A 25,040-nucleotide genomic window follows, 5' to 3' on the forward strand; every position below is an offset into this window, starting at 1 on the left:
TTTTTCTCTTCTTGTAAAAAAAAGCAGGCTGGGCACTGTGACTCACACCTGTAACCCCAGCACTTTGGGAAGCCGAAGCAGAAGGATCACTTGAGCCCAGGCATTTGAGACCAGCCTGGGCAACATAGTGAGATCCTATCTTAAAACAAATAAAATAAGTTAAAAATTAGCTGGGTGTGGCTGTGCACACTTGTCGTCCAAGCTACTTGGGAGGCTGAGGTGGGAGGATCACTTGCTCCCAGGAGGTCAAAGCTGAGGCTGCAGTGAGCCATGATTTCAACACTGCACTCCAGCCTGGCTGACAGAGCGAGACCCTGTCTCTTAACAAAATAAAGTCAGAATTCTGTATTTGCATGTGAAATGTGGGCAACCAATATTGTATGCCAACTGGTACAAAAACACATCTGCAGGGACAGATGTGATCTTTTGCTTGCTAAGGCTTAATAGTCTTATCATATCTAAAGAAAGAGGCTGCCAGTGGGGAGGAGGGTGGCCAGAAAAAAAAAGGGGGGGGGAAGAGAGGGCCAAAGGGTGAACGGAGGCCAAGGGTCTATAACACTGCAAGCCCAGGTGAGACAGTGCAACAGTCCACTCCATGGAGTAGTTGCATATTGAGTTGTCTATGTGGAGATTGCCTGGGATGACCATGGCTTGGCAATATGGTCATTTGTTTATATGTTGCAGAAGAAAGCAGTAACTATGTTAATATTGTTGGGAATCAAAACCTCTCTCTCAGTGTGTGTGTGTATATGTGTGTGTGTACATGTATATGTATATACACCTATGTATACCCTGGGGTTACCACCTAACTCTCTTCACTTGGGCTTGGTGCTCAGAAGCTACTTCCACTTATAATTTGGCTTCCCAAGATCTGCCCACAGACAGAGAATGCCAGTATGAATATCCAGTTTATTTGGTAGTGTTATTTCACTTTCTAAAATAATAAATGGGCATTCTGATACAAATTAATCTCTTTTGGTTAAATTAAATGTTCTCCAGATCTCCACCACCTAAGACAAGGATGATTCAATTTCTACATGATCATCTTATCAATATCAATGAAAAAGGCAAGGTGCCGTATATTTATATATATATATGTGTGTATATATACATAGACCTGGAATCATCATTTCTCCAAGGAAACTTGGTTTCTTGAGTGGGAAATGATATTTAAAGGCCACAAGCTGTGCTGTCATCACTTCTAGGACTTTTCAGTGGACACAGCTAGGAAATATTTCTGGAAATTTTTTAAAAATCACAGGCTCATACTGATATTTCCAATTCAAATTTAACATTACAGGGAATATATATATATATACACACTGAGAAAGAGGTTTTGATTCCCAACAATAGTAACATAGTTATTGCTTTCTCTGCAACATATAAAACAGTTTTGAAATAATACTGACATTACTATTAACAGTAAGTATTTAATGCATGAATTTTATGATTTCTTTGCAGCTCTATTTGTCCTTAGAATATATTCCATTGAACAAATATATCAAAATGCTGTGTTAATGACTTCAAGTAATTATTTTCTATGTGCTTATATCACTAACTTGATATAGAGTTAAAAACAATAAAATATGTTATTTCAATTTTTTTAAATTAGGGATTATCTTTCCTTTTTGATTGAATTTTATCTTTTGGATATGTGAAATATTAACAAGATACTAAAACTGTATAAAGTCTACTCTCAGAAGAATAACTTCCATCTACATTTTTATTGGTTTTGGTTTATCTTTTCAGTTTCTTTTTGCAAATGTAAGCAGACAGCTATTCATTTTAACCCTATTGGCTTCTTGTACAGCGCTGAGAGAGAGTGATCATGGGAGCCTTGCACTGCCCTGGCTGCTGCCTCTCTAGTGAGGGGTCTGCTGTGCCCATGTGTCATCCATGATGGTGTGTTTGCCGTGGATCTGTGTGGGTGGGGGCACTGTGGATCTACAAGAAAATGTCGGCCAGCCATGGTGGCTCACACCTGTAATCCCAGCCCTTTGGGAGACTGAGACGGACAAATTGCTTGAGCCCTGCAGTTTGAGACCAGCCTGGACAACATAATGAGAACCCGTCTCTATTTTTAAAAAGTTAATAAAAAATAAAATGTCCATATTTGTCATTTGGATACTTTCAGTTAAAATTCATGATGTATAAAGACTAACTGTGCCTCCAAACTTCCCTGTTCCTGTTCTCAGTGCTTCAACTCTCCCAACCTCTCAGTATCAAAATTGGTCAACTTAGACTTCTCCATTTTGTTTAGTCCTCACAGCCTATCAATCACCAAAACGTGTGGTTATTCATTCAGTTAACATCAACATTTTTTGTGCATTAACTATGTGCCAATCACATGATGAACAAGACATGATCTGTGATTCCAAGGAACATACATTGCAGTGGAGAAGATGTGAGAATAATTAAATGATTCCAAGATTGTATAAAGTGCTGTTGAAGTAAACAGGGATAGCTTGGGAGAACAAAGGGAGTAGAGAAAACCCTCATCAAGGGGGTCTTCACAGAGGAGATAACGTCTGAGCTAAGTTTGGGGCTGGGGAGAGTGGTAATAAGATCTAATCACAAGAACAACAGGATGAAGATGGGAGAAGAACACTCCAGGCAGAGGGAGCTGGAGGCAAACGAGAGCAGGATGTGTTCCAACAATCACAGATTTTTCAATATGCTTGGAGTGTCACAGTTTGGCAGATAAAGAGACAGAGACCTGATAACAATGAATTTTGTCTACTCACCATGCTATGCTACAAGTCTTTCTTTTCTTTTCTCCCTTCTCTTTTCTCCCTTCTCTTCCCTTCTCTTCTCTTCTCTTCTCTTCTCTTCTCTTCTCTTCTCTTCTCTTCTTTCTCTTCCTTCCTTCCTTCCTTCTCTTCTATTTCTCTCTTTCAGTGAACCCTCTGGGAGCACTTCATAGGATTTATTAATAAAACTGTGTGATAATATCATCAGAATCTCATTTTGAAAAGATCAGCCTGGACATTGGTCAAAGAATGGAAAAGCCGAAGGAAGCAAAAAGCAGAAGCAAGACCAGTACAATAATTTAGGGGAGCAATGAGGGATGCCTGAACTAGGGTAGTGGCAGAAAGGATAAAGGGAAGAAAACTTATTTAAGATGCATGAAGGAAACAGAACTGATAAGATTTGGCAGATGGATGGTGACTCTACCATACTCTCAGATGTCTAGTTTTAGTTTGGCCAGCTGGGTGGGTGTTGGTACTATTTCCTCAGAATGGGAACACAGAAGAAGCAACAGGTTGAAGGATGAGGAGCTATGATGATGGAATCAGGTGGAGTTACACTACGGAGAAGTATTCATTCAACAAATATCTGTTCAGCATCATTAACTACAAGGTGCTATGTTCTTTAGGGCGTGAGCAACAGATTGTAAGATAGGGGGAGGAAATCCAAGAGCTTATTTACAATAAAGAGAGAATTACAGAGGGTAATGTAGGAAAAAGTGAGAGAGAGAAGAGCAAGGGAATGAGTATTAATGGGGATGAGAGTGTGGAGCTAGGATTTGAGAAGCATGAAGAAAGTAACTGACTTCAATAATCTAAACAGCTTGTTGACCTAAAATTGCTTCAGTGTGAATGAATTCTGAAACCCCAGGAAGTTTCAGAAGCTGGTGAACTAAGTTTGTATCAATTCTTCTTTTAGAAAGTCTCTTATGCCATCCTTTCTTTTTCACTGTCATTGCTATCACCAAAACTTGTTTTCTTCTTGTTCCTTTTATTTATGTGTATTTCTCTTCCTTGTTTGTATTTTTTATTTTAAAATATTTTTTCCTTCTTTGTATCAGATAGGCAAAAGAACACACTTTAAATACCACTCATAATCCCATCACTCAAAGACAAATACTGCTAATGTTTTAGAGTAATTTTCCATTTTTTCTTTTCTTTTCTTTTCTTTTTTTTTTTGGAGACGGTCTCACTTCATCGCCCAGGCTGGAGTGCAGTGGCACAATCTCAGCTCATTGCAGCCTTGACTTCTTGGGTTCAGGTGATCCTCCCACTACAGCCTCCCAAGTAGCTATGACTACAGGCATGTACCACCATGCCTGGCTAATTTTTTTGTATTGAGACAGGGTTTTGCCATATTACTCAGGCTGCTTTCAAATGCCTAAGCTCAAGTGATCCTCCTGTCTTGGCCTCCTAAAGTGCTGGGATTATCGGTGTGAGCCACTGGGCCCAATCAATTTTCCATAGTTTGTTTTAATCGAGAAAGACAAAGAAATTTACAAAAAGAGTATTATTGTACACCCTGATTTTTAACTTGTTTTTTAAAATTTAAAGGTGTGATGTAATCTCTCCCTCTGCCCTTAAAAATTCCTCTATAACATCACTTTTAATGACCTCATAGTACTGTACTTTAGTCTATGAAGTAGTTTTCAATTTTTAGTGTTAAGAATAGATCAATCATTTCAACATTATGCCATATTTTCCTTTCTCCAAGTTCATAATACTATTGTTAAGACATTTATTTTACTTATTATCATAAACAACTTATGATATTTCTTTCTTTTTTTTTTTAGACGAAGTCTTGCTCTATCCCAGGCTGGAGTGCAGTGGTGCAATCTCGGCTCACTGCAACCTCTGCCTCCTGGTTTCAAGCGATTCTCCTGCCTCAGCCTTCCAAGTAGCTGGGACTACCGGCATACGCCACCATGCTTGACTAATTTTTGTCTTTTTAGAAGAAACAGGATTTCACCATGTTGGCCAGTCTGGTCTCGAACTCCTGACCTCATGATCTGCCTGCCTTGGCCTCCAAAGTGCTGGGATTACAGGTGTGAGCCACCGCGCCTGGCAGCTTTTGATATTTCTATACTGCTATTTAACTTTTTAATAAACCTGTATCTTAGTTTTGCCAAATATTGCTTACATAAATCAGTTTAGGTTAGCTATTCAGCAGTAGCAAACACCCTCAAAATCTCAGTGACTTACAAAGACAGCAACAAAAAAGACTTATTTCTCACTCATATTTCATGTTGGCTATAGGTTAGCTGTGGATCGGCTTCATGTGCTCTTCACTTTGGGACGTAGGTTGAAGGATCAGCCTCTGTCTGGGACATGCTATTCTTTTGGTAGGGAGAAAAGAGCAATGGTGGAAATCATGTGATGACTCTTAAAGCTTTTGCTGGAAAGTGTTGTTCGGCACTCCACTCATTATATAGATACATACTACTGAAGCAAGTAACAGAATCAAGTTGTCATGTCAGTGGGTAAATAAGTATAATTCTTTCACATGGAGAGACACTGACTCATCGAGAGCAGGAATAAAATCCCCCTCAGCTCTAAATTCCTGTGGATATGTATATTTTGTATGTTCTTTATATATCATCATTATAAGGCAGCTGAATTTTGTAAGGTAAAATTATTAAATAGATTTATTTTACTCACTGTCTTTCAAATCTACATGAATGTTATTCCCTTCTTCCCTTCTCTGGCTCTGATATTATCTGATGCAGATCTAAAAGTTTTTCTTTAAATTCCGAGGTACTATGTATCACACAATTTCATCTTCATGACTTAAGAAGCTGAATTTCATCAAAACCCAAGCTTTAATCTCTCATTCAGTTTAAAGCTCCTTCTCTCTTCCATAGTTCTCAATCGGATCTACATTTGGAGCTTTGCAGTAAGAGGGTCTGCTTTTCTCTACTTGTTCTACATCTTCCTCCAGTTGCTCTGTTTAACCAACGCCGTACTGGTATAGGCCTATAGCAGGTGCTGGCTCCTTCTCTCCTAGAGTGTTGCTGTTCACTCCAGGTTAGCTGAGGATCAGCTTCATGTGCTCTTGACTTTGGGACCTAGGTTGAAGGATCAGCCTCTGTCTGGGACACACTATTCTTTTAGTAGAGAGGAAAGAGCAATGGTTTGAAGCAATGGTTTTAGTTGTTTGAAGACTCCCTGCCTGAATCTTACACTACACAATTCCTTGATGTGGGCAAGCATCCTTCAGCTCACCGCACAACTGTTCCTACAGCTCCTGCTTCTGGCTTTACACTCCAGAGCCAATTTCTCTTAGGGTCATCTTGTCAGGCAGACAGACCTCTAGAATGAAGATGCCTTAAGAAAGCTTGCACAGGCTACCTACTGCAGTGTCCGGTCTGGTCCACTAGAAAGAGTCAGACTTTTACCACCACCAAATTCTGAAAATGCTTGTTCTTTCCACTATAGCCTTCACTCCTCACTCTATTACCAGGGGCAGCTCTTATCTTTAGTCTTATCTGGGAGCAAGTTAATCTCTGGGTCCTCCAAACACCTGCAGAGATATGGCAAGCTCTCTGAAATAGTCTCTTAGAGCTCCTTATCTCACTAAAGCTGGGGTTGGGATATAAAGATTTCAATGCATGGTGTTCTAATAACTATTTCCAACAGTGATTCTTATCCCCAGCATTCCTCATCTCATCTATAGGCTGGAGGTGGGAGATGGGCTTAGAGTCACAAAGTGTGTTTCACAACCTTTTAGCAGGTCCTAAACACTAGATCAGCATGTCCTTTTGTTTACAACTTCAGAGAAGTAGCCAAAAGTAAGACAAAAGAAAATCATATATATTCAGAATATATATTTTCTGCCTATGACATATTTTACACAGTAGCAGGCCGGTGTGAGGGATGGGAGAAGGTGATATATAGTTATTTTAATAAAACTTTACCTTTCTCTCCTATCTGAGATAGCTGCATAAAATAATCAATTTTTTTAAAAAAACACAGAGGCATGAAAAACAAGCAATACTAGAAAATTCAGAATTTTGATTTGAGAAGAATGAAAAAGATTATAATACTAATGGAAAGCAGTTAGGAAAACTTGACTATCCCACTCATCCCTGGAAATTGACTATGACGATATGGGAAAAAATTCTGCTTGGAAAGATCTGGGAGTTCAGGACTCAGAACCTTTCCCCTGTTTAGTTCAACTTAGCTTTATCTGTTATTCATCTTATAAGCAAAAGAAAGCAATGCAGAGGCTCAGGAGTAGTATTTTGAATCTTGGCTTTAAGCAAATGAAAAACAGATCAAACAAGTTTGGCTTGTGATTCATTCTACAATTCAAGGCCACTGCCCTTTAATTTAATCCTTTGAATGCAACCATGTAGGTTTGCAACCTTGTATTTGGATAATGAGCCAACCCACCATGAAGGCTGAAGCCTGTGTTTGGGACTACTTGCTGGCACTAGATAACACTGGGAGCTGTGACATCATGCTTCCAACAGTCTTAATTATAAGGGTCTTGGAATAGAAACAAATGGAACAGAAAATCAAAGCTGTTCTTAATTTACCACTAGAGAACAAATGGCAGACCATGTCTGAGTATGACAGAGGCTGTCTTTGTTGGAGGTAAAGCTGTGGACGTAGCGACCAGCTATTGAAGACCAGCACACTTTAATGGATGATGTAGTTAATAATTGGAATTTTTTTCTAATATTTTATTGTGAAAAGTTTAAACATTCCAAAAAGTTGATAAAATTTGGTAACTATTCATGTATTCACCACCTAGATTCTATGAACATTTTGCTGTATCTGCATTATTACATACTACTCATCTGTTTATCCTTCTGTCCATCCATTGATCCATCTTATTTTTTTGTACTTCAGAGTAAGTTGCAGAAATCAGTAGATTTTACCACTATACCTCTAAATACTTCAGCATGCTTAACATTCTTTGTTCAATTGTGATAGTTTTTTTTTTTTTTTTTTTTGAGGAAAAGTACACATACAGTGGAATGTAGAAATCTTAAATGCACCATTTGATAAATTCAGTCTGGGCACGGGGGCTCACCCCCATAATCCCAGAACCTTTGGGTGGGAGGATCACTTGAGGACAGGAGTTTGAGACCAGCCTAGGCAACAGAGCAACCTATCTGTACACACGAAGAAATTAACCAGCATCTTGGCATATGCCTATAGTCCTAGCTACTTGGAAGGCTGAGGTGGGAGGATGGCTTGAGCCCAGGAGTTTGAGGTTACAGTAAGCTATGATCATACCACTGCACTCTAGCCTGGATGACAAGACAAGGCTCTGTCTCTAAAAAAATAAATTAAAAATGAAAATAAAAACAAATGCATATATCTGGGACTCTGAGTTTTAATCTCTGATTTAAATGACTATATTTTATTCTGAGGGGTACATATGCCACCTAATCAGAAGATTTTATTGAAGTTCAGGGATTTTTTTCCCAAAAGCTTAAATATCAAAGACCACCAGAAGGATGGACTACAGGCTACCATTGCCTACTTAATTATCCCCTCTATTCATTAAGTAAACATAGCAGCAGTAGCAAACTAGAAAATATGATGATGAAGATGATGTTGTTCACAATGGCAACCAAAGCATAAAAGTACCTCAGAACAGGACAGGCGCGGTGACTCACGCCTGTAATCCTGACACTTTGGGAGACTGAGGCAGGCAGATCACTTGAGGTCAGGAGTTCAAGACCAGTGTGGTCAACATGGTGAAACCCTGTCTCTACTAAAATACAAAGATTAGCCAGGCATGGTGGCAGGCGCCTGTAATCTCAGTTAATCAGGAGACTGAGGCAGGAGAATAGCTTGAACTCAGTAGGTAGAGGTTCTAGTGAGCTGAGACGGTGCCACTGCACTCCAGCCTGGGTGACAGAGCAAAACTCCCTCTCAAAAAAAAAAAAAAAAAAAAGAGAAAGAAAGAAAAGAAAAAATAGCTCAGAATAAGTTTACAAGAGAAACATGTGACATAAATAAAGAAAATTATATGTTTTCTTCATGATAAAAGAAGGTGTTAATAATATGAAAACAATACCATATTCTTCAGTAGAAAGTTTAATTGTAACAACACCAGTTCTCTTTAACTCAGTCTTAGGCTTCAGATCATTCCGACTGAAATATCAATGACGTATACTAATGGGAATTTTTCCTTAAAATATGACAAAATGGTTATGAAATTTATGACAGAAAGACCTAAAATAGAATAATAATAGAAGGCTCAACCCCTGTTAAATAAGAACATGTGCAATAATCACAGCAAGAGATGATGGTGCTCGGAATAAAGAGGTAATAATGGAAGTGGTGAGAAGATGCCAGCAGTTAAACTTCTTAAAGGTAGAAGTTTAAAACAGTCTCATGATGGATTGAATACACAGCATGAGAAAAGAAAGAACTCAAGGATGACATCAAGTTTATGACCTGAGATATTTGCTGAGGTGTGGAAGACACAGGAAGAGGTTACCAGGAGTTCGATTGTGTTCATTTTAAATTTTAGATGTCCCTTAAATGTCCAAGAGAAAATAAGAAATAGGCAATTGGGACCAGACATGGTGGCTCATGCCTGTAATCCCAGCACTTTGGGAGACCAAGGCGGGTGGATCACTTAAGGTCAGGAGTTCGAGACCACTCTGGGCAACATGACAAAATGCCATCTCTACCAAAACAACAACAACAACAACAAAAAGCCCAAACCAAAACAAACCCCCAAAATAAGCCAGGTGTGGTGGCACATGCCTGTGGTCCCAGCTAACTACTGAAGAGGCTGAGGTAGGAGAATCACTTGACGCTAAGAGACAGAGGCTGCAGTGAGCTGAGATAGCGCCACTGCACTCTAGCCTGGGTGACTGAGTTAGAGACTGTCTCAAAAAAAAAAAATATATATATATATATAGGCAATTGGATGAGTATCTTGGTCTGGAGTTCAGAGGATTGACAAGGCCCAGGTCTAGGCTAGATTTATAAATACAAAATAAGATCACCTAGGGAATAACTGTAAAGAAAGAGAAGAGATCTGGAAGCTGACAGCATCATAGACAAAGAGGGGTGTTGCACAGATTCCCCTTTGAGGAATAGCTTTTTACTCCTCTCTGTAGGCTTCTCCAGCTATCTGCTACTTCCAGAGCTTACTCAACTGAGAGAGTCATTTCATCCAAGGTTTCACCCTTTCTGACATGATTATATATTTAGAAAACCCATTGTCTCAGCCCAAAATCTCCTTAAGCTGATAAGCAATTTCAGGAAACTCTCAGGATACAAAATCAATGTGCAAAAATCACAAGCATTCCTATACACCAATAACAGACAGACAGAGAGCCAAATTGTGAGTGAACTCCCATTCACAATTGCTACAAAGAGAATACAATACTTAGGAATCCAACTTACAAGGGATGTGAAAGACCTCTTCAAGGAGAACTACAACCACTGCTAAAGGAAATAAGAGAGAACACAAACAAATGGAAAAATATTCCATCCTCATGGATACGAAGAATCAATATCGTGAAAATGGCCATACTGCCCAAAGTAATTTATGGATTCAATGCTATCCCCATCAAGCTATCATTGATTTTCTTCACAGAATTGGAAAAAACTACTTTAAAGTTCATATGGAACCAAAAAAGAGCCTGCATAACCAAGACAATCCTAAGCAAAAAGAAAAAAGCTGGAGGCATCACACTACCTGACTTCAAACTATACTATAATGCTAAAGTAACAAAAATAGCAAGGTACTGGTACCAAAACAGATATATAGACCAACAGAACAGAACAGAGCCCTCAGAAATAATGCCACACATCTACAACCATCTGATCTTTGACAAACCTGACAAAAAGAAGCAATGGGAAAAGGATGCCCTATTTAATAAATTGTGTGGGGAAAACTGGCTAGCCATATTGCAGAAATCTGAAACTGCATCCTTTCCTTACACCTTATACAAAAATTAACTCAAGATGGATTAAAGGCTTAAACATAAGACCTAAAACCATAAAAACCCTAGAAGAAAACCTAGGCAATACCATTCAGTACATAGGCATGGGCAAAGACTTCATGACTAAAACACCAAAATCAATGGCAACAAAAGCCAAAATTGACCAATGGGATCTAATTAAAGGACTTCTGCACAGCAAAATAAACTATCATCAGAGTGAACAGGCAACCTACAGAATGGGAGAAAAATTTTGCAATCTATCCATCTGACAAAGGGCTAATATCCAGAATCTACAAAGAACTTAAACAGATTTATAAGAAAGAAACAACTCCATCAAAAAGTGGGCAAAGGATATGAACAGACACTTCTCAGAAGAAGACATTGATGCAGTCAACAAACATATGAAAAAAAAGCTCATCATCACTAGTCATTAGAGAAATGTAAATCAAAACCACAATGGGATACCATCTCATGCCAGTTAGAATGATGATCATTAAAAAGTCAGGAAACAACAGATGCTAGAGAGGATGTGGAGAAATGGGAATGTTTTTACACTGTTGGGAGTGTAAATTAGTTCAATTATAGTGGAGGACATGTGGCGATTCCTCAAGGATCTAGAACTAGAAATACCATTTGACCCAACAATCCCATTACTGGGTATATACCCAAAGGATTATAAATCATTCTGCTATAAAGACACATGTACATGTATGTTTATTGCAGCACTGTTTACAATAGCAAAGACTTGGAACCGACCCAAAGGTCCATCAGTGACAGACTAGATAAAGAAAATATGGCACATACACACCATGGAATACTATGCAGCCATAAAAACGATGAGTTAATGTTCTTTGTAGGGACGTGGATGACGCTGGAAACCACCATTCTCAGCAAACTAACAGAAGAACAGAAAACCAAACACTGCATATTCTCACTCATAAGTGAGAGTTGAACAATGAGAACACAAGGACACGGGGAGGGGAACATCACACACGGGCGCCTGTTGAAGAGTTGGGGGATGGGCGAGGGATAGCATTAGGAGAAATGCCTAATTTAGATGGCAGGTTGATGGGTGCAGCAAACCATTATGGCACATGTATACCTATGCAACAAACCTGCACGTTCTGCACATGTACATCACAACTTAAAGTATAATAAAAGAAAAGAAAGAGGCAAAAAAATAAAAAAATAAAAAAAACTCAACCAACCAGTCGGACGTCGTGGTTCACGCCTGTAATCCCAGCACTTTGGGAGGCCAAGGTAGGCAGATCACGAGCTCAGGAGATCCAGAACAGCCAGACGAACATGATGAAACCCCGTCTCTACTAAAAATACAAAAATTAGCCGGACTTGGTGGCACACGCCTATAATCTCAGCTACTCAGAGGCTGAGGGAGGAGAATCACTTGAACCCAGGAGGCGGAGGTTGCAGTGAGCCCAGATCGCGCCACTGCACTCCAGCCTGGGCGACAGAGCGAGACTCCGTCTCAAAAACAAACAAATAAAAAACCAAAACTCAACCAACTACTTTTGCCCAGTTCAACTCTGATCAATGGTATGTGTTCCAGAGTGCCCACTGGGTAGAGCACAGCTTTGTTGGACTGCCTTGCAGTTTAACTTCTCCCTCTGACCATTCCTGCTTTCACTCTCTTGCTTTCATAGCTATTGCTATCTGAGATACATCTTGTACCCTAAACTCTCTCTCAGCATCTGCTTCCTGAGAACTAAACTTGTAACATACAACACTGTATACATGTATATGAATGTCACATTTTCTTTGTTCTTTCATCCATCAGCCAACACTTAGGTTATTTCCACAAGTTAGCCATTGTGAATAAAGCTGCAATGAACATGGGTCAGTACATATCTCTTTGAGATACTGATTTCATTTTCTGTGGATATATTCCCAAAAGTGGGATTGCTGGATCATAAGGTAGTTCTCTTTTTAATTTGTAGGAAACCTCCATACTGTCTTTCATAATGGCTGTGACAATTTACAATCCTATCAACAGCATAAAATTCTCTTTTCTCCACATCTTTTCCAATACTTGTTTTTTTGCTTTTTGATAATAGCCATACTACTGAGTGTAAGATGATATCTTATTGTGGTTTTGCTTTGCATTTTCCTGATGATTAGTGATGTTGAGAATCTTTTTATATATCTGTTGGCCATTTGTATGTTTTCTTTGGAAAAATGTCCATTTAGGTCCTTTGCTCATTTTTTTCATCTTTTTAATTTTTTGTTTTAAACTACTGAGTTGTATGCTCAGTAATTACTTTGGCTAGGACTTTCAGAGTTATGTATGAGTTTCTTATATATTTTGAATGTTAGCTCCCTATTAGATACATGGTTTGCAAATTTTTCTCCCATCCTATAGGTTGCCTTTTCATTTTATTAATTGTTTCTTTTGCTGTGAAGAAACTTTCTAGTTTGACACAGTTTCGTTAATTTATTTCTGCTTTTGTTGCCTATGCTTTTGGTGTAACATTCAAGAAATCATTGTCAAGACCAATGTGAAGAAGTTTTTCTTTTATGTTTTCATGTATGATTTTTATGGTTTCAAGCCTTATGATTAAGTTTTTAATCCATTTTGAATGGATTTTGTGTATGGTGTAATATAAGGGTCTATTTTCTTCTTTTCATGTAGATATCTAGTTTTTCCAATATCATTTACGAGATTCTATCCTTTCTCCATTATATATTTCTGGTGCCTTTTTCAAAGACTAGTTGACTACGTAAGAAGGAGTTTACTTCTGGACTCTCTATTCCTTTCCCTTGGCTTATGTGTCTGTTTTTATACCAGGGCTGTAATGTTTTGATTACTATGGCCTTGTACTATAATTTGAAATCAGTTAGTGTGATGCCCTCACTTTTGCTCTTCCTTCTCAAGATTACTTTGACTACTCAGTGTCTTTTGTAGTTCCACACAAATCTTAGGATAGTTTTTTTCTAGTTCTGTGAAAAATGCCATTGGAGTTTTGCTAGGGGTTGCATTGAATGTGTAGGTCACTTTGGGTTAGTATGGACATTTTAACAATATTAATTCTTTCAGTCCATGAACACAAGAAATCTTTCATTTATTTGAATCTTCTTGAGTTCTACATCAGTGTTTTATTGTTTTCAGGATTCAGAACTTTCACGTCCCTGGTTAAATTTATTCCTCAGTATTTTATTCTTTTTTATGCTACTACAAATAGGATTATTTTCTTAATTTCTTTTTTCAGAAAGTTTGTTGTTAGTGTGTAAAAAAACCTGATTTTTGCATGTTGATTTTGTATCCTTCAACTTTAATGAATTTGTTCAGTAGTTCTAACAGTGTTTGAAAGAGTCTTTAGTTTTCTATATGCGAGATCATGTCATATGCAAACAGAGACAGTTTTACTTCTTTCCTGATTGGATGCTTTTTATTTATTTTTCTTGCCAAATTGCTCTGGCTAGGACTTCCAGAACTTTGTTAAGTAGAAGTAGTGACAGTGGTCATCCTTGTCTAATTCCTGATTTTAAAGGAGAAACTGTTGGTTTTTCATTGTTGAGTATAATGTTCACTGTGGGTTTGTCATATATGGCTTTTACTACATTGAAGTACATTCCTTCTAAACCTAATTGTTGAGAATTTTTATCATGAAAGAATGTTGGATTTTGTCAAATTTTCTTCCTGCATCTTTTGAGATAATCTATGATTTCTGTCTTTCATTCTGTTAATATGGTTTATTGTGTATTTTAACCATCCTTGTATCCCTGGGAAAATCCCACTTGATAATGTTATGATCTTTTTAAAATGCTGCCTGTGTTAATCTGTTTGCATTACTATAAAGCAATACCTGAGACTGGGTAATTTATCAAGAAAAGATGTTTGTTTGAGCTCACACTCCTGAAGCCTGTACAGGAACCATGGTGCCAGTGTCTGCTCCTGGTGAGGGCCTCAGGAAGTTTCCAATCATGGTGGAAGGTGAAGGGGGAACAGGCATGTCACATTATAAAAGCGGTACAAAGAAAGCGAGAGGGAAGGCACCAGACTCCTTTAAATAACCAGCTGTCATGTGAACTACCAGGGTGAGAACTCACTCATTATGATGAGGATGGCACCAAGTCATTCATGAGACCTCTGTCCCCATTACCCAAACACTTTCCACTAGGCCCCACCTCCGACATTGGGGATCACATTTCAACATTAAATTTTGGACACATATCGAAACCTGCTGAATTTGATTTGTTACTAGAGGGTTTTGGCTCATTAGTTTTATTGGCCTATAGTTTTCTTTTCTTGTAGTGTCCTTGTCTGGCTTTGGTATCAAGTTAATGCTGGCCTCATAAAATGAATTTGGAAGTACTTTCTCCTCTTCAATTTTTGGGGAGAGTTTGAGAAGAGTTTGGTATTAATTTTTCTCTAAATATTTGGTAGAAGTCACCAATGAAGTCACCAGGTTCTGGGCTTTTCTTCATTAAGAGAGTTTTTGCTTTTTGTTTTTTGTTTTTTGTTTTTGTTTTTGTTTTTTGAGGCAGTCTCACTCTGTCACCCAGGCTGGAGTGCAGTGGCACAATCTCAGCTCACTGCAACAAATGCCTCCTGGGTTAAGCAATTCTCCTGCCTCAACCTTCCTAGTAGCTAGGATTACAGGTGTCCGCCACCATGCCTAGCCAATTTTTGTATTTTTAGTAGAGACGGGAGTTTCATCATTTTGCCCAGGCTGGTCTTGAACTCCTGACCTCAGGTGAGCCACCTGCCTTGGCTTCCTAAGGTGCTAGGATTAAGGCATGAGCCACTGTGCCTGGCTGAGAGATTTTTGATTACTGATTTATTCTTAGTCAGCACTGATCTCTTCTTATTTTCTATTTCTTTATGATTCAGCCTTCATAGGTTGTATGTTTCTAGGAATGTATCCATTTCTTCTAGGTTTTCCATTTAGTTGATACATAGTTGTTTATAGCAGTCTCATCATCCTTTGCATTTCTGTGGTGTCAGTTGTAATGTCTCTTCTTTTGTTTCTGATTTTATTTGAGTCTTCTCTCATTTTTTTATTTAGTCTAGCTAAATGTTTGTCAATTTTATCTTTCCAAAACCAACTCTTAATTTTGTTGATCTTTTCTATTTTTTTGTCTCTATTTATTTCTGCTCTGATCTTTCTTCTTTCTTTCTTTCTTTCTTTCTTTCTTTCTTTCTTTCTTTCTTTCTTTTTTTCTTTTCTTTCTTTCTCTCTCTCTCTCTTTCTTTTTATAAAGTCTCATTGTATTGCCCAGGCTGGTCTTAACCTCCTGGCCTCAAGCAATCCTCCCACTTCAGCCTCCCAAAGTGCTGGATTACAGGCATGAGCCATTGTGCCTGACATCCGCCTCCCAAAGGGCTGAGATTATAGGCATGAGCTGCTGTGCCTGACATAATTTTTATTATTTCTTTCTTTCTGCTAAATTTGGGATTAATTTGTTCTTTTTTCAGTTGCTTGAGTTGTAAAATGAAGTTATTTATTTTAGATTGTATTTTGATTTTTGTTTTTTTGGGGGGGTGGGGTTTTTTTGAGACAGGGTCTTACTCTGTCACTGACAGTCTGGAGTGCAGTGGCATGATCAGAGCTCACTGCAACCTTGAACTCCTGGGCTCAAATTATACTCCCGCCTCAGCTGCCCAAGTAGCTAGGTCTATAGGTGTGCACCACCATGTCTGGCTAATTTTTAAAATTTTTGTAGAGACAGGATCTCAGTATAGTGCCCAGTCTGGTTAGATCTTTTTTAAAAATGTAGATGTTTATTGCTAGAAAGTTCCCTCTTAGAACTGTTTTTGCTACATCCTGTGAGTTTGTGTTGTTTCCAATTTTGTCTCAAGATTTCTTTGATTTTCCTCTTGATTTCTTCTTTGACCCACTGGTTGTTCATGAGTGTTTGTTTAAATTTTACATATTTGTGAGTTTTCCAGTTTTTCTCCTATTGATTTTTATTTTTATACCATTGTGATTGGAAAAGATACTTGATATAATTTTAATCTTCTTAAATTTGTTAAGATTCATTTTATGGCCTAATATAATCTATCCTGGAGAATTTGCCATGTGAACTTGAAAGGAATATATATTCTGTTGCTGTGTGATGGAATATTCTGTATATGTCTGTTAGGTCCTTCTAGTCTAATGTGTAGTACAAGTCTAATGTTTCCTTAATGTTTCTATCCTATGATGGAATGATTGTTGAAAGTGGAATGTTGAAGACCCCTACTATTCTTGTATTGCTATTTATTTCTCTCTTAGTTCTTTAACATTTGCTTTATAAATTGAGGCATTCTGATGTTGAGTGCCTATATATTTATAATTGTTATATCCTTTTGATAAATTGATCCCTTTATCATTACATAAAGACTTTCTTTGTCTCCTGCTACAGTTTTGACTTTATGTGTATTTTGTCTCATACAAGTATAGCTACACCTTTTCTCTTTTGGTTTCTACTTTCATGAAATATCTTTTTCCATTCTTTTATATTCAGCCTATGTGTCCTTACAGCTAAAGTGAGTTTCTTGTAGGCAGCATATAGTTGGGTCTTTTTTAAATCAGTTTGGTCACTTTATGTCTTCTGATTAGATAATTTAATCAATTTACATTTAAAATAATTGTTGATGAGTAAGTGCATACTATTGCCATCTTGTTTGTTGTCTTCTGACTGTTTTGTAGTTATTTTGTTTCTTCTTCTTTTGCTATTTTCCTTTGTGATTTGATTGGTTGTTTTTTTGTTTTGTTTTTGTAGTGGTATGCTCTGATTTCATTCTCTTTATGTCTTAGGTATCTACTATAGGCTTTTGCTTTGTCATTACCATAAGGCTTACAGGAAACATAGTTATAACGATCTATTTTAAGTTAATAAAAACTTAACTTCAATTATATGCAAAAACTCTACCCTTTACTCCCCCATTTTATGTTTTTGATGTTATAATTTACTTTTCATATTGTGAATCTATTAAAAAATATTGTAGATATCATTATTTCTAAATACTTTTGTCTTTGTACTACAGTTAAAAAGGATTTACATACCACCATTACAGTTTTATAGTATTCCAAATTTGACTACATATTCACTTTTGACAGTGAATTTTATACTTCCATATATTTTCATGTTGCTAATTAGTTTCCTTTTGTTTCAGCTTGAAGAACTCCTTTTATAAGGCAAGTCTAGCAATGATGAACTCTCTCAGTTTTTGTTTTTCTAAAAAAGCCTTTATCTCTCCTTCATTTCTGAAGAATAGTTTGGCTAGATAAGTACTCTTGCTTGAAATTTTATCTTTTAACACTTCAAATATATCATTCCACTCTCCTGGCCAGCAAGGTTTCTCCTGAGAAACCCGCTGATAGCCTTATGTGGGTTCCTCTGTATTTAAAGAGGCATTTTTCTCTTGCTGTTTCCAAAATTTTCCTTCCTTCCTTCCTTCCTTCCTTCCTTCCTTCCTTCCTTCCTTCATTCCTTCCTTCCTTTCTTCCTTCCTTTTTCTTTTTCTTTCGTGATAGGGTCTCACTCTGTTACCCAAGTTGCAGTACCTTGGCTAACTGCAACCTCTGCCTCCCAGGCTCAAGCAATCCACCCACCTCAGCCTCCCAAGTAGGTGGAACCACATGTGCGTGCCACCATGCCTGGCTAATTTTTTATATTTTTGGTAGAGTTGGGGTTTTGCCATGTTGCCCAGGCTGGTCCTGAACTCCTGAGCTGAGGTGATCCACCCACCTCAGCCTCTCTTTCTTTCTTTTGAGACAGAGTCTCGCTATCTTGCCCATACTGGTCTCTACCTGAGCTCAAGTGATCCTCCCGCCTCAGCCTCCCACATAGAAGGACTATGGATTACACACCATCATGCCCAGCTAGCTTCACGAGCTTCAGCGATAATGACGAAACCCGGTATCTTTTGAACTTTATTTATGGTTGATATCCATCTCCAAAGATTTCTTCCTTCCTCCTCCCTCGACCCTTTCTCCGGACGCCTTCTTTTGAGCGATTTGTTCATTTATTAACAGGGTATTGTCTGGCTGTGGTCTCAGCCTCCAGCCCCGCTATCCTCCCGACCCGATCTCCCGCCCGATCGAGTGGCGGCGCGCAAGCGCCGCCTGATTTCGCTCGCCCGCCCAGCGTCGCCCGCCCGCCTGCCCGCCCGCCCGCCCGCCTGCCCGCCTGCCCGCAAGATTGATGATCTCGATCCGACCTACAGATCCAGGGAAAAATCAGTGACTGCTTTCAAGCTATGAGCTAGGTGCGTCTCCAAGGTAGTTTTGGTGATCACATGGCAATGGAAGTTCTAGATCCATTGAGACAAGCTCTAGACAGTAGCATGGAGTCCAACAACTTGTACTGGCTTCCCCCACCTCTAGCATTCCATGTTTCTGTTCCTGTGGCCTCCATGGGTGCATGAGCTAGTGGATTACTCGGAGCTCTGCCTCATCTTTCTTCTTTTGCGCTTCAGCCTATGCATTCGCTTCTTCCTCCACTTGGTTTTCATGGCACGGAGGTTTTCAGGATGATAGTGCTAAGGCTGGGAGCTGGTGATTATTTCTTTAAATAAGCTTTTCCTCCTTTCCTCTCTCTTCTCATTCTGGGACTCCTATAATTCGTATATTATTTTCCTTAATGGAGTCCCATAAGTCCTAAAGACTTTCTCCACTTTTTTTATTCTTTTTTTCCTTTGAGACTGGATAATTTCAAAAGACCTGTCCTCGAGTTCATAGATTCTTTCTTCTGTTTGATCAAGTCTGCTGTTGAAGCTCTTTATTGCATTTTTTATTTCAGTCATTGTATTCCTCAGTTCTAGGATTTCCGTTTTGTTCTTTTTTATGATTTTCATCTCTCTGTTGAACTAATTTTGTTATCGTATTGTTTTCCTCAATTTCATTTAGTTGTCTATCTGTGTTCTCTTATATCTTGTTGAGCTTCCTTAAAAATAATTAACTTGAATTCCTTTTCAGGCACTTTGTAACTCTTCATTTCTTTGGAGTTGGTTACCAGAAATTTTTTGTGTTCCTTTCGTGGCATCATGTTTCCTTGCCTTTTTGTGTTTCTTAAGACCTTGTATTGATGTGTGCACAATTGAGGGAGCCATCACTTCTTCTAGGCATTATAGACTGTTTTCAGTGGAGACAGTTTTTTAATTGTGGGTGACTGTGAGAGCATCAGTTGGATGAGGTGTGGCAGCTATCATTCTGTGGAGAACACAGTGGCATAGTCTCCCTGCAGCTCCATAAACTGAAGTCTCTGTTGGCAAAGACATTGAGAGTTCTCAGCAGCCTAGGCTGCAGGTATCTGTAGTGGTGACAGTGGCCCCAGCAGTGGCAGCAAATGATGTTGTGGACTTCAGTGTCAAAAACTGTTAGGGTCCCTCTGGTTTCTTTTTACTTTGTGAGGGCAAAGTCCTAGCTGAAGGGATCTTTCTTGGCATCAGGTCTGGCATGCAGGCACATAGGCAGCCACAACAACACTGGGTTTCAGGGCAGAGGTGCTCAGAATGGCTGCAGAGACAGGGTTCTGGGCACAGGGCATGTGGAATTAACATGGAACCTAGGTCCTAGGGCATGGACATGCTTGCTACAGTGATGGTGCTGGTGTACTAGGCTTAGGTATGTACCAATTGCCCATACTGCTAGGTTCCAGGTCTCTGGGGTACACTGCAGCTTCTTGGGCTCCAGGACATGTGACATAGTGGCAACTCGGGTCTCAAGGAGGTACTAGGGCTGCTCAGGCCCTGGGGAAGCAGGGCGCAGCAGCAGCATGAGTCTGGGTGTGGTGGAGCATAGTAGCAACTCTGGCACTGGCACTAGGGTTTGGCATGCAGCACAGCAGCAGCTCCAGCCTCATGGATGGTGCAGTATCACAGTAGCTCAGATTTTGGGGTAGGGATGCAGTGGTTACTCCTTTCCCAGGGGAAGCACAGTGGCATGGACTTTGGGCAGTTTGATCAGGTGGGTTCAGCATCTGTGAAGACTGTGAAGTCCCTCCTGGTGAAGGCTACAGGTTTCTGCAGTGGTAATGAGGGCTGCTAGGGTTTTCTTGTTCTTCTTTTTCCCACAAAGGGAAAAGAGAAATAGGCACTCTTGGTGCCTCAAAACTCTGGGAGATGAGAGCCCAGGTAAAATATTTTCTTTCACTTTTCTATTTTGTGCTTCACATGGTTTCTGCTATTTCTTCATTGTACTCCAAAGTGCTCCTAGAACTATTTTAATTGGTGTGTAGATGTTTATTTCTTTATTTGTTATTTTTGCTGTTTCCATGGGGAAGACAGGCATTGAAACCTTCTAGTTCTCTATCTTAATGATGTCACTTCAGATCTCCTAGATACTAGATTGATACCTAGCTGTTTGAATAAACATGACATTTCACAATTTCCCTTAAAGTTAGGAATGGTGATGTAACCAATTTCTACCCAATAATATGTCAACAATTGCTTAAGAGAACCTTCCTTTACAAAAACAGCTTGGTAAAATCTTTGCCCCTTCCTATCCCTTCCTTCCTGCAGCTTGAAACATGTCTGGGATGGCTACAACTCCATTTTGGACCAGGAAGACAAGGGATATAACTTAGAAATGGTGGAGGAGAAAGCTGCAGTCAGCTTGGGGTCCAGAGGATGGTATGGCCTCTACACCAGCTCTGGAATGCTTCCATATGGACTTTTACAAGAAAGAAAAATAACTGTCACTAATTTTTGTGTCTCTGTCATTCCTGGGACAACCTAATGCTAAATAATATATATACCCTAAACCTTCTCTACTCCCCTAGGTTTGACCATTTCCTCTTTCTAACCCTTCTGCTCTTTGTTCATGATTCTATCGTAGCATCTTCCATAATATATTGTCATAATTTATGCACCTCATATGTAGGCACATAATTTGACTGACTTTGTTGAAACCTGTGAATAGTTTTCAGCCTGTTAATTTGAACCTCTATTCTCTTATGTATTATTGTAATTTAAAAATTTTTTATTCTTCTAATTAGATTGCAAGTTCTTTGAGCACAGGAACCTTTTCTTATTCATCTTTGTAAAATTTCCATTTGGTTCTTCCTTGTGTTCTCTATTTCTATGCTGAGAATTTCTGTCTTACTATTTGTTTCAAGAGTGTTCACCCTTGCTTCTTAGAGAATTTTTATAATAGCTGCTTTAAAAACTGTCAGATAATTCTAACGTATGTCTTATTCTGTTGTTGGTATCTATTGATCATCTTTTTTCGTATGACTTGAGATTGTACTTATTCTTCCAATGCTGTTATTTTGGGTTGTGCCTGGACATTTTGAATATCATAAGGCTCTTAGCCTATGATGGTTAATTTTAGTGTCAATTTAACTGGTTTAAGGAATACCTAGAGAAGTGATAAAGCATTATTTTTGGGTGTGTCTGTGAGGGTGTTTCCAAAGGAAATTGGCATGTGCATCTGAGTGGATTCAGTGGGGCAAATCCACCCTCAAAGTAGGTAGCACCATACAATCGGCCAGGGGCTTAGTTAGAACAAAAACAAAAGAAGGGCAGGTTGGTCTCTCTCTCTCTCTCTCTCTCTCTCTCCCTCGGAACTGGGATACACTCTTTTTCTCTTTGGACATCAGAAATTCAGGTTTTTTGGCCTTTGGACAACAGGATTTATACCAGTAGCCCTCCAGGTTCTCAAGATTTTATATTTGTACTGAGTCATGCTACTGACATTCCAGGGTCTCCAGCTTGCAGATGGGCTGTCATGGAATTTCTTGGCTTCTATAATCACATAAGCCAACTCCCCTAATGAATCCCCTCTCGTATACGTCTCTATCTATCGATCTACCTAACTACTTACCTATCTGTCTATTTTCTATGGCTTCTATCTCTCTGAAGAATCCTAACTAACATAGGGCCTTTTTGAAATCCTATGAAGGAAGCTGATATTTTTATTTGAGCAGACAATTGACCTGGCTGCATGTTTTAACTGTTCTTCTGAGTTTGGCACTGTCTTGAGTTCAGGTTAGGGGATATTGGAGGGAAAAAAATACAAAAGTCATTGCCACTTTAAAAATACTTCAAATTCTAATCTTCTCCAGTACATCTGCTTCTGAAAATAGCTGTTCCACGAATTCTGTCTAGGTTTTATACTTACATTCCGTGGGTGAAATAGAGTGAATTGTGCTTACTCCATCTTATCCAGAACTAAAACTTACTAAGTCATTTTTAAAAATATATGTCCTCAATTTCTGTAGAGGTTAAAAAGAAGAAATGGTCATACAAATAATGATTTTGAGTTTCTAGTAAAGTCCTTAAGATGTATCTTGATACATTACAGGGTTTAAAGTGTTGTATGCAAAGCAGTTGGGAAATGTGGAAAGTGCATAAACCTTGGAATTAGACAGTCCTAGCTACATTTCATACAAATAGAAAATAGATTAATATGATACACTCTGAGAGGATTAAATCATATCATGTATGTCAATTCTCCAGCATACATAAGGTAGAAAATAAATGTTAATTTCACTTCCTTTTAGAATTTAGTATCATGAAAAGATTGCCTGCAGAAATAGCATACTTCTTTTAATCTTTTTTTTTTAAATTAAACATTTTTTTTAGACATAAGGTCTCACTCTGTCACCCAGGCTAGAGTAGAGTGGCAGAATCATAGCTCACTGTAGCCTCAAACTCCTGGGCTCCAGTCATCCTTCCACCTCAGCCCCCTGAGCAGCTGACACTATAGACATGTACCACCATGCCCAGCTAATTTTTTATTTTTATTTTTGTAGAGATGGGGTCTTGCTTTGTTGCCCAGGCTGGTCTTGAACTCCCCTGGCTTCAAGCAATCCTCCTCCTCAGCCTCCCAAAGTGCTGGGACCATTGCATTGATGTTATAGTAAGAAACATGCAACTCGTATTTCTTTGTGTGCGTTAGCTGACTGGAGGCTCAGAGATAAGCATAATGAGAAACCAGTGTGTTCTTCATTTGTGGGATTGATATATTTTCTTCTATTCTACATAGCATTTTATTTTCCATTTTTTATTTTGATAACCAAATTGTATAACATGACTTTTGTGGTAAAATACTTTAAACTTTTTCAATGTTAGATAGGGCATAGCCATTAAAAAACTATGCCTTTTAATTGATGCAGTATTTATAAAAGTTTTATGTTCCTGAACTGAAAATTCACAATTATTTTCTGATAAAATAAATAATTTCAAATTAAAATAGAGATAGTTATTTTATTATATGTAGATAGATAGATAGATAGATAGATAGATAGATAGATAGATAGATAGATAGATGCAGGATCTCACTTTGTCACCCAGGCTGGAGAGCAGTGGTGCCATCTTGGCTTACTACAGTCTCGACCTCCCAGGTTCGAGCGATCCTCCTGCCTCAGTCCCCCAAGTAACTGGGACTACAGACACACCACCGCTCCTGGAAAATTTTTTGTACTTTTGGTAGAGATGGGGTTTCACCATATTGCCCAGGCTGGTCTCGAACTCCTGAGCTCAAGCGATCTGCCCTCAGCCTCCCAAAGTGCTAAGATTACAAGCCTGAATGACCATGCGTGGCCAAGACAGTTATTTTAGAGTCATGAACACTTGGTCATAAAATAATCACCTCTTATAACTAAAATGTATACTTTATAGTTAGAGCATTTTATATTTCAAATCTAGTATTGTTCCTATTGTCAACTTCAAAATCACACAATTTATAAATGTTAAAAGGAGAGCTTTATATCTTAAGAAGGGGATCACAACCTACAGGCAGGAAGTGTAGCCTCTGGTTGAAGCTGGAAGCAGGCACTTCCAAAGAGGAGGGATTGGAATAGGAATTTATGCTGAGTTGGCTAAACAGACATATTCAACAGGTGACAGGAGGAGCTATGAATATTCATGAAGGGGGTCCTAACACATGCATACTGAAAAAACACACATGTTACTTGCATCCCATGTTCACTATGGGGTAGAGGACTTAACATTTAAATGCATTACAGTTAGGCCCTATATGTCAAAAGTTGAAGCAGGGACTCAAAGTGCAGCCTCTCTAAACTTAACAGAACCAGTCCATGGTCAGTAGTCTCTTATCAGGAGAAAGTTATGGAAATCAGTCTTTCATCCAATCAAAGCTATAGTCATGGCTTTTGGAACAGGAAGGTCGGTTCTTCAGTGTCTGTCAGTGGATGAGCTGCAAGTGGATTCTTTTTTTTTTAAGACAGGGTCTCACTCTGTTGCCCAGCTTGGAGCTCAGTGGCATGATCTCTCCTCACTGCAACCTCTGCCTCCTGAGTTCAAGTGATTCTCCTGCCTCAGCCTCCTGAGTAGCGGGACTATAGGCGTGAGCTAGCACGTCCAGCTAATTTTTGTATTTTTTGGTAGAGATAGGATTTCACCATGTTGGCCAGGCTGGTCTTGAATCCTGACCTCAAGTGATCTGCCCGCCTTGGCCTCCAA

This window comes from Papio anubis, chromosome 2, assembly GCF_008728515.1.
Source record: "Papio anubis isolate 15944 chromosome 2, Panubis1.0, whole genome shotgun sequence".
NCBI lineage: Eukaryota > Metazoa > Chordata > Mammalia > Primates > Cercopithecidae > Papio > Papio anubis.